Raw genomic sequence first — 12,196 nt, forward strand, 5'->3', positions numbered from 1 at the left:
GGACCGACCTTACACGTACGCTTACGTGAGACAGGTTCCACCAACTGACATGCACTAGTTGCATAAGGTGGCTAGCGGGTGTCTGTCTCTCCCACTTTAGTCGAATCGGATTCGATGAAAACGGTCCTTATGAAGGGTAAATAGAAATTGGCATATCACGTTGTGGTTTTGGCATAGGTAAGAAACGTTCTTGTTAAGAAACCTATAGCAGCCACGTAAAAATTTGCAACAACAATTAGAGGACGTCTAAGTTGTTTTTGCAGCATGTGCCGTGTGATGTGATATGGCCAAAAGGATGTGATGAATGATATATGTGATGTATGAGATTGATCATGTTCTTGTAATAGGAATCACGACTTGCATGTCGATGAGTATGACAACCGGCAGGAGCCATAGGAGTTGTCTTAATTTATTTATGACCTGTGTGTCAACATATAACGTCATGTAATTAATTTACTTTATTGCTAAACCGTTAGCCATAGTAGTAGAAGTAATAGATGACGAGACAACTTCATGAAGACACGATGATGGAGATCATGATGATGGAGATCATGGTGTCATGCCGGTGACGACGATGATCATGGCGCCCCGAAGATGGAGATCAAAGGAGCAAAATGATATTGGCCATATCATGTCACTATTAGATTGCATGTGATGTTTATCATGTTTTACATCTTATTTGCTTAGAACGACGGTAGCTTAAATAAGATGATCCCTCGCAATAATTTCAAGAAAGTGTTCCCCCTAATTGTGCACCGTTGCGAAGGTTCGTTGTTTCGAAGCACCACGTGATGATCGGGTGTGATAGATTCTAACGTTCGAATACAACGGGTGTAAGCTAGATTTACACATGCAATACACTTAGGTTGACTTGACGAGCCTAGCATGTACAGACATGGCCTCGGAACATGGAAGACCGAAAGGTCGAGCATGAGTCGTATAGAAGATACGATCAACATGAAGATGTTCACCGACGTTGACTAGTCCATCTCACGTGATGATCGGACACGGCCTAGTTGACTCGGATCATGTTTCACTTAGATGACTAGAGGGATGTCTATCTGAGTGGGAGTTCATTGAATAATTCGATTAGATGAACTTAATTATCATGAACTTAGTCTAAAATATTTACAATATGTCTTGTAGATCAAATGGCACACGCTAATGTTGCCCTCAACTTCAACGCATTCCTAGAGAAAACCAAGCTGAAAGATGATGGCAGCAACTATACGGACTGGGTCCGGAACCTGAGGATCATCCTCATAGCTGCCAAGAAAGATTATGTCCTAGAAGCACCGCTAGGTGACGCTCCCATCCCAGAGAACCAAGACGTTATGAACGCTTGGCAGCAGCGTGCTGATGATTACTCCTTCGTTCAGTGCGGCATGCTTTACATCTTAGAACCGGGGCTCCAAAAGCGTTTTGAGCAACACGGAGCATATGAGATGTTCGAAGAGCTGAAAATGGTTTTCCAAGCTCATGCCCAGGTCGAGAGATATGAAGTCTCCGACAAGTTCTTCAGTTGTAAGATGGAGGAAAATAGTTCTGTCAGTGAGCACATACTCAAAATGTCTGGGTTGCACAACCGCTTGACTCAGTTGGGAGTTAATCTCCTGGATGACGCGGTCATTGACAGAATCCTTCAGTCGCTTCCACTGAGCTACAAGAGCTTTGTGATGAACTTCAATATCCAGGGGATGGAAAAGACCATTCCTGAGGTATATTCAATGCTAAAATCAGCGGAGGTGGAGATCAAAAAGGAACGTCAAGTGTTGATGGTGAATAAAACCACTAAGTTCAAGAAAGGCAAGGGTAAGAAGAACTTCAAGAAGGACGGCAAGGGAGTTGCCGCTCCCGGTAAGCCAGTTGCCGGGAAGAAGCCAAAGAATGGACCCAAGCCTGAGACTGAGTGCTTTTATTGCAAGGGAAGTGGTCACTGGAAGCGGAACTGCCCCAAGTACTTAGCGGACAAGAAGGCCGGCAACACCAAAGGTATATGTGATATACATGTTATTGATGTGTACCTTACCAGCACTCGTAGTAGCTCCTGGGTATTTGATACCGGTGCGGTTGCTCATATTTGTAACTCAAAGCAGGAGCTGCGGAATAAGCGGAGACTGGCGAAGGACAAGGTGACGATGCGCGTCGGGAATGGTTCCAAGGTCGATGTGATCGCCGTCGGCACGCTACCTCTACATTTACCTACGGGATTAGTTTTAAACCTCAATAATTGTTATTTAGTGCCAGCTTTGAGCATGAACATTGTATCAGGATCTCGTTTAATTCGAGATGGCTACTCATTTAAATCCGAGAATAATGGTTGTTCTATTTATATGAGAGATACGTTTTATGGTCATGCCCCGCTGGTGAATGGTTTATTCTTAATGAATCTCGAGCGTAATGTTACACATATTCATAGTGTGAATACCAAAAGATGTAAGGTTGATAATGATAGTCCCACATACTTGTGGCACTGCCGCCTTGGTCACATAGGTGTCAAACGCATGAAGAAGCTCCATGCATATGGACTTTTGGAGTCTCTTGATTACGAATCATTTGACACATGCGAACCATGCCTCATGGGTAAAATGACCAAGACTTCGTTCTCCGGAACAATGGAGCGAGCAACCAACTTATTGGAAATCATACATACTGATGTGTGCGGTCCAATGAGTGTTGAGGCTCGCGGTGGCTATCGTTATGTTCTCACTCTCACTGATGACTTGAGTAGATATGGGTATGTCTACTTAATGAAACACAAGTCTGAGACATTTGAAAAGTTCAAGGAATTTCAGAGTGAGGTTGAGAATCAACGTGACAGGAAAATCAAGTTCTTATGATAAGATCGTGGGGGAGAATATTTGAGTCACAAATTTGGCACGCACTTAAGGAAATGTGGAATAGTTTCACAACTCACGCCGCCTGGAACACCTCAGCGAAATGGTGTGTCAGAATGTTGTAATCGCACTCTATTGGATATGGTGTGATCTATGATGTCTCTTACCGATCTACCGCTCTCATTTTGGGTCTATGCTTTAGAGACTGCCGCATTCACTTTAAATAGGGCTCCATCGAAATCCGTTGAGACGACACCGTATGAATTATGGTTTGGGAAGAAACCTAAGCTGTCATTTCTAAAAGTTTGGGGATGCGATGCTTATGTCAAGAAACTTCAACCTGAAAAGCTCGAACCCAAGTCGGAAAAATGCGTCTTCATAGGATACCCTAAGGAAACCATTGGGTATACCTTCTACCTCAGATCCGAAGGCAAGATCTTTGTTGCTAAGAACGGATCCTTTCTGGAGAAAGAGTTTCTCTCGAAATAAGTAAGTGGGAGGAAAGTAGAGCTTGATGAAGTACTGCCTCTTGAAACGGAAAGTGGCGCAGCTCAGGAAGATGTTCCTGTGGTACCTGCACCGATTAGAGAGGAAATTAATGATGATGATCAAGGTACTTCGGATCAAGCTCCTACTGAACTTCGTAGGTCCACAAGGACACGTTCCGCACCAAAGTGGTACGGCAACCCCATCCTGGAAATCATGTTGTTAGACAACGGTGAACCTTCGAATTATGAAGAAGCGATGGCGGGCCCAGATTCCACAAATGGCTAGAAGCCATGAAATCCGAGATAGAATCCATGTATGAAAACGAAGTATGGACTTTGACTGACTTGCCCGATGATCGGCGAGCCATAGAAAATAAATGGATCTTTAAGAAGAAGACAGACGCACATGGTAATGTGACCATCTACAAGGCTCGACTTGTCGCTAAGGGTTATCGACAAGTTCAAGGGGTTGACTACGATGAGACTTTCTCACCCGTAGCGAAGCTGAAGTCCGTCCGAATCATGTTAGCAATTGCCGCATTTTATGATTATGAGATATGTCAAATGGACGTCAAAACGGCATTCCTTAACGGCTTTCTTAAGGAAGAATTGTATATGATACAGCCGGAAGGTTTTGTCGATCCTAAGAATGCTAACAAGGTGTGCAAGCTCCAACGCTCAATCTATGGGCTGGTGCAAGCATCTCGGAGTTGGAACATTCGATTTGATGAGATGATCAAAGCGTTTGGGTTTACACAGACTTATGGAGAAGCTTGTGTTTACAAAAAAGTGAGTGGGAGCTCCGTAGCATTTCTCATATTATATGTGGATGACATACTGTTGATGGGAAATGATATAGAATTCTTAGAAAGTATAAAGGCCTACTTGAACAAGTGTTTTTCAATGAAGGACCTTGGAGAAGCTGCTTATATATTAGGCATCAAGATCTATAGAGATAGATCGAGACGCCTTATTGGTCTTTCACAAAGTACGTACCTTGACAAGATATTGAAGAAGTTCAATATGGATCGGTCCAAGAAGGGGTTCTTGCCTGTATTGCAAGGTGTGCAATTGAGCACGGCTCAATGCCCGACCACGGCAGAAGATAGAGAAAAGATGAGTCTCGTCCCCTATGCCTCGGCCATAGGGTCTATTATGTATGCCATGCTGTGTACCAGACCTGATGTAAACCTTGCCGTAAGTTTGGTAGGAAGGTACCAAAGTAATCCCGGCATGGAACACTGGACAGCAGTCAAGAACATCCTGAAGTACCTGAAGAGGACTAAGGATATGTTTCTCGTTTCTGGAGGTGACGAAGAGCTCGTCGTAAAGGGTTACGCCGATGCTAGCTTCGACACAGATCTGGATGACTCTAAGTCACAAACCGGATACGTGTATATTTTGAATGGTGGGGCAGTAAGCTGGTGCAGTTGCAAGCAAAGCGTTGTGGCGGGATCTACATGTGAAGCGGAGTACATGGCAGCCTCGGAGGCAGCACAAGAAGCAATCTGGGTGAAGGAGTTCATCACCGACCTAGGAGTCATACCCAATGCATCGGGGCCGACGACTCTCTTCTGTGACAACACTGGAGCTATTGCCCTTGCCAAGGAGCCCAGGTTTCACAGGAAGACCAGGCATATCAAGCGTCGCTTCAACTCCATTCGTGAAAGTGTTCAAAATGGAGACATAGATATTTGTAAAGTACATACGGACCTGAATGTAGCAGATCCGTTGACTAAACCTCTCCCTAGAGCAAAACATGATCAACACCAGAACTCTATGGGTGTTCGATTCATCACAATGTAACTAGATTATTGACTCTAGTGCAAGTGGGAGACTATTGGAAATATGCCCTAGAGGCAATAATAAAATGGTTATTATTATATTTCTTTGTTCATGATAATTGTCTATTGTTCATGCTATAATTGTGTTATCCGGAAATCGTAATACATGTGTGAATACATAGACCACAACATGTCCCTAGTGAGCCTCTAGTTGACTAGCTCGTTGATCAACAGATAGTCATGGTTTCCTAACTATGGACATTGGATGTCATTGATAGCGGGATCACATCATTAGGAGAATGATGTGATGGACAAGACCCAATCCTAAGCATAGCACAAAGATCGTGTAGTTCGTTTGCTAGAGCTTTTCCAAATGTCAAGTATCATTTCCTTAGACTATGAGATTGTGCAACTCCCGGATACCGTAGGAGTGCTTTGGGTGTGCCAAACGTCACAACGTAACTAGGTGACTATAAACGTGCACTACGGGTATCTCCGAAAGTGTCTGTTGGGTTGGCACGAATCGAGACTGGGATTTGTCACTCCGTATGACGGAGAGGTATCTCTGGGCCCACTCGGTAATGCATCATCATAATGAGCTCAATGTGACCAAGTGGTTGATCACGGGATCATGCATTACGGTACGAGTAAAGTGACTTGCCGGTAACGAGATTGAACGAAGTATTGGGATACCGACGATCGAGTCTCGGGCAAGTAACGTACCGATTGACAAAGGGAATTGTATACGGGATTGATTGAATCCTCGACATCGTGGTTCATCCGATGAGATCATCGAGGAGCACGTGGGAGCCAACATGGGTATCCAGATCCCGCTGTTGGTTATTGACCAGAAAGTCGTCTCGGTCATGTCTGCGTGTCTCCCGAACCCGTAGGGTCTACACACTTAAGGTTCGGTGACGCTAGGGTTGTAGAGATATTAGTATGCAGTAACCCGAAAGTTGTTCGGAGTCCCGGATGAGATCCCGAACGTCACGAGGAGTTCCGGAATGGTCCGGAGGTAAAGATTTATATATAGGAAGTCAAGTTTCGGCCATCGGGAAAGTTCCGGGGGTAATCGGTATTGTATCGGGACCACTGGAAGGGTCACGGGGGTCCACCAGGTGGGGCCACCTATCCCGGAGGGCCCCATGGGCTGAAGTGGGAGGGGAACCAGCCCCTGGTGGGCTAGTGCACCCCCCTTGGGCCTCCCCCTGCGCCTAGGGTTGAAAACCCTAGGGGTGGGGTGAAGGAAATATGCCCTAGAGGCAATAATAAAGTTATTATTTATTTCCTTATCATGATAAATGTTTATTATTCATGCTAGAATTGTATTAACCAGAAACATAATACATGTGTGAATACATAGACAAACAGAGTGTCACTAGTATGCCTCTACTTGACTAGCTCGTTAATCAAAGATGGTTATGTTTCCTAACCATGAACAAGGAGTTGTTATTTGATTAACGGGATCGCATCATTAGGTGAATGATCTGATTGACATGACCCATTCCATTAGCTTAGCACCCGATCGTTTAGTATGTTGCTATTGCTTTCTTCATGACTTATACATGTTCCTATGACTATGAGATTATGCAACTCCCGTTTGCCGGAGGAACACTTTGTGTGCTACCAAACGTCACAACGTAAATGGGTGATTATAAAGGTGCTCTACAGGTGTCTCCAAAGGTAGATGTTGGGTTGGCGTATTTCGAGATTAGGATTTGTCACTCCGATTGTCGGAGAGGTATCTCTAGGCCCTCTCGGTAATGCACATCACATAAGCCTTGCAAGCATTGCACTAATGAGTTAGTTGCGAGATGATGTATTATAGAACGAGTAAAGAGACTTGCCGGTAACGAGATTGAACTAGGTATTGGATACCGACGATCGAATCTCGGGCAAGTAACATACCGATGACAAAGGGAACAACGTATGTTGTTATGCGGTCTGACCGATAAAGATCTTCGTAGAATATGTAGGAGCCAATATGGGCATCCAGGTCCCGCTATTGGTTATTGGCCGGAGACGTGTCTCGGGCATGTCTACATCGTTCTCGAACCGTAGGGTCCGCACGCTTAACGTTACGATGACAGTTATTATGAGTTTATGCATTTTGATGTACCGAAGTTAGTTCGGAGTCCCGGATGTGATCACGGACATGACGAGGAGTCTCGAAATGGTCGAGACATAAAGATTGATATATTGGGCAACTATATTCGGACACCGGAAGGGTTCCGGGGAAGTTTCGGATAAAACCGGAGCACCGGGGGGTTACCGAAACCCCCCGGGGGGTTAATGGGCCTCATGGGCCTAATGTGGAGAAGAGGAAGGGGCTGCCAGGGCAGGCCGCGCGCCCCCTCTCCCCCTAGTCCGAATTGGACAAGGAGGGAGGGGCGGTGCCCCCCTTTCCTTCTCTCCCTCCACCTCTCCTAGTTGGACAAGGAACGGGAGGGGAGTCCTACTCCCGGTAGGAGTAGGACTCCTCCTGCGCGCCTCCTCTAGGCCGGCCGCACCCCCCCTTGGATCCTTATATACGGAGGCAGGGGGCACCCTAGAACACACAAGTTGATCCTCGTGATCGTTCCTTAGCTGTGTGCGGTGCCCCCCTCCACCATATTCCACCTCGGTCATATCGTTGCAGTGCTTAGGCGAAGCCCTGCGTCGGTAGAACATCATCATCGTCACCACGCCGTCGTGCTGACAAAACTCATCCCCGAAGCTTTGCTGGATCGGAGCCCGGGGAGCGTCATCGAGTTGTACGTGTGCTAAGAACTCGGAGGTGCCGTAGTTTCGGTGCTTGATCGGTCGGGCCGTGAAGACGTACGACTACATCAACAAAGTTAACGCTTCCGTTGTCGATCTACAAGGGTACGTAGATCACACTCTCCCCTCTCGTTGCTATGCATCACCATGATCTTGCGTGTGCGTAGGAATTTTTTTGAAATTACTACGTTCCCCAACAGTGGCATCCGAGCCTAGGTTTTATGTGTTGATGTTATATGCACGAGTAGAACACAAGTGAGTTGTGGGCGATATAAGTCATACTGCTTACCAGCATGTCATACTTTGGTTCGGCGGTATTGTTGGACGAAGCGGCCCGGACCGACATTACGCGTACGCTTACGCGAGACCGGTTCTCCCGACGTGCTTTCCACATAGGTGGCTTGCGGGTGACAGTTTCTCCAACTTTAGTTGAACCGAGTGTGGCTACGCCCGGTCCTTGCGAAGGTTAAAACAGCACCAACTTGACAAACTATCGTTGTGGTTTTGATGCGTAGGTAAGATTGGTTCTTGCTTAAGCCCGTAGCAGCCACGTAAAACTTGCAACAACAAAGTAGAGGACGTCTAACTTGTTTTTGCAGGGCATGTTGTGATGTGATATGGTCAAGACATGATGCTAAATTTTATTGTATGAATGATCATGTTTTGTAACCGAGTTATCGGCAACTGGCAGGAGCCATATGGTTGTCGCTTTATTGTATGCAATGCAATCGCGCTGTAATGCTTTACTTTATCACTAAGCGGTAGCGATAGTCGTGGAAGCATAAGATTGGCGAGACGACAACGATGCTACGATGGAGATCAAGGTGTCGCGCCGGTGACGATGGTGATCACGACGGTGCTTCGGAGATGGAGATCACAAGCACAAGATGATGATGGCCATATCATATCACTTATATTGATTGCATGTGATGTTTATCTTTTATGCATCTTATCTTGCTTTGATTGACGGTAGCATTATAAGATGATCTCTCACTAAATTATCAAGAAGTGTTCTCCCTGAGTATGCACCGTTGCGAAAGTTCTTCGTGCTGAGACACCACGTGATGATCGGGTGTGATAGGCTCTACGTTCAAATACAACGGGTGCAAAACAGTTGCACACGCGGAATACTCAGGTTATACTTGACGAGCCAAGCATATACAGATATGGCCTCGGAACACAGAGACCGAAAGGTCGAGCATGAATCATATAGTAGATATGATCAACATAGTGATGTTCACCAATGAAACTACTCCATCTCACGTGATGATCGGACATGGTTTAGTTAATTTGGATCACGTAATCACTTAGAGGATTAGAGGGATGTCTATCTAAGTGGGAGTTCTTAAGTAATATGATTAATTGAACCTAAATTTATCATGAACTTAGTACCTAATAGTATCTTGCTTATGTATGTTTGATTGTAGATAGATGGCCCGTGCTGTTGTTCCGTTGAATTTTAATACGTTCCTTGAGAAAGCAAAGTTGAAAGATGATGGTAGCAATTACACGGACTGGGTCCGTAACTTGAGAATTATCCTCATTGCTGCACAGAAGAATTACGTCCTGGAAGCACCGCTGGGTGCCAGGCCTGCTGCTGGAGCAACACCAGATGTTATGAACGTCTGGCAGAGCAAAGCTGATGACTACTCGATAGTTCAATGTGCCATGCTTTACGGCTTAGAACCGGGACTTCAACGACGTTTTGAACGTCATGGGGCATATGAGATGTTCCAGGAGTTGAAGTTAATATTTCAAGCAAATGCCCGGATTGAGAGATATGAAGTCTCCAATAAGTTCTATAGCTGCAAGATGGAGGAGAACAGTTCTGTCAGTGAGCATATACTCAAAATTTCTGGGTATAATAATCACTTGATTCAAATGGGAGTTAATCTTCCAGATAATTGCGTCATTGACAGAATTCTCCAATCACTGCCACCAAGCTACAAGAGCTTCGTGATGAACTATAATATGCAAGGGATGAATAAGACTATTCCTGAGCTCTTCGCAATGCTGAAAGCTGCGGAGGTAGAAATCAAGAAGGAGCATCAAGTGTTGATGGTCAACAAGACCACTAGTTTCAAGAAAAAGGGCAAAGGGAAGAAGAAGGGGAACTTCAAGAAGAACGGCAAGCAAGTTGCTGCTCAAGAGAAGAAACCCAAGTCTGGACCTAAGCCTGAAACTGAGTGCTTCTACTGCAAGCAGACTGGTCACTGGAAGCAGAACTGCCCCAAGTATTTGGCGGATAAGAAGGATGACAAGGTGAACAAAGGTATATGTGATATACATGTTATTGATGTGTACCTTACTAATGCTCGCAGTAGTACCTGGGTATTTGATACTGGTTCTGTTGCTAATATTTGCAACTCGAAACAGGGACTACGGATTAAGCGAAGATTGGCTAAGGACGAGGTGACGATGCGCGTGGGAAACGGTTCCAAAGTCGATGTGATCGTAGTCGGCATGCTACCTCTACATCTACCTTCGGGATTAGTATTAGACCTAAATAATTGTTATTTGGTGCCAGCGTTGAGCATGAACATTATATCTGGATCTTGTTTAATGCGAGACAGTTATTCATTTAAATCTGAGAATAATGGTTGTTCTATTTATATGAGTAATATCTTTTATGGTCATGCACCCTTGAAGAGTGGTCTATTCTTATTGAATCTCGATAGTAGTGATACACATATTCATAATGTTGAAACCAAAAGATGCAAAGTTGATAATGATGGTGCAACTTATTTGTGGCACTGCCGTTTAGGTCATATCGGTGTAAAGCGCATGAAGAAACTCCATACTGATGGACTTTTGGAACCACTTGATTATGAATCACTTGGTACTTGCGAACCGTGCCTCATGGGCAAGATGACTAAAACACCGTTCTCCGGTACTATGGAGAGAGCAACAGATTTGTTGGAAATCATACATACGGATGTATGTGGTCCGATGAATATTGAAGCTCGTGGCGGATATCGTTATTTTCTCACCTTCACAGATGACTTAAGCAGATATGGGTATATCTACTTAATGAAACATAAGTCTGAAACGTTTGAAAAGTTCAAAGAATTTCAGAGTGAAGTTGAAAATCATCGTAACAAGAAAATAAAGTTTCTATGATCTGATCGTGGAGGAGAATATTTGAGTTACGAGTTTGGTGTACATTTGAAAAATTGTGGAATAGTTTCGCAACTCACGCCACCCGGAACACCACAGCGTAATGGTGTGTCCGAACGTCGTAATCGTACTTTACTAGATATGGTGCGATCTATGATGTCTCTTACTGATTTACCGCTATCATTTTGGGGACACGCTCTAGAGACAGCCGCATTCACGTTAAATAGGGCACCATCAAAATCCGTTGAGACGACGCCTTATGAACTATGGTTTGGCAAGAAACCAAAGTTGTCGTTTCTGAAAGTTTGGGGCTGCGATGCTTATGTGAAAAAGCTTCAACCTGATAAGCTCGAACCCAAATCGGAGAAATGTGTCTTCATAGGATATCCAAAGGAAACTATTGGATACACCTTCTATCACAGATCCGAAGGCAAGAATTTTGTTGCTAAATTCGGAAACTTTCTGGAGAAGGAGTTTCTCTCAAAAGAAGTGAGTGGGAGGAAAGTAGAACTTGACGAGGTAACTGTACCTGCTCCCTTATTGGAAAGTAGTGCATCACAGAAAACTGTTTCAGTGACACCTACACCAGTTAGTGAGGAAGCTAATGATGATGATCATGAAACTTCAGATCAAGATACTACTAAACCTCGTAGATCAACCAGAGTGAGATCCGCGCCAGAGTGGTACGGTAATCCTGTTCTGGAAGTCATGCTACTAGATCATGATGAACCTACGAACTATGAAGAAGCGATGGTGAGCCCAGATTCCGCAAAATGGCTTGAAGCCATGAAATCTGAGATGGGATCCATGTATGAGAACAAAGTATGGACTTTGGTTGACTTGCCCGATGATCGGCAAGCCATTGAGAATAAATGGATCTTCAAGAAGAAGACTGACGCTGACGGTAATATTACTGTCTATAAAGCTCGACTTGTTGCAAAAGGTTTTTGACAAGTTCAAGGGGTTGACTACGATGAGACCTTCTCACCCGTAGCGATGCTTAAGTCTGTCCGAATCATGTTAGCAATTGCCGCATTTTATGATTATGAAATTTGGCAGATGGATGTCAAAACTGCATTCCTGAATGGATTTCTGGAAGAATAGTTGTATATGATGCAACTGGAAGGTTTTGTCGATCCAAAGGGAGCTAACAAAGTGTGCAAGCTCCAGCGATCCATTTATGGACTGGTGCAAGCCTCTCGGGGTT

The sequence above is a fragment of the Triticum urartu genome, chromosome 5 (assembly GCF_003073215.2).
Source record: "Triticum urartu cultivar G1812 chromosome 5, Tu2.1, whole genome shotgun sequence".
NCBI lineage: Eukaryota > Viridiplantae > Streptophyta > Magnoliopsida > Poales > Poaceae > Triticum > Triticum urartu.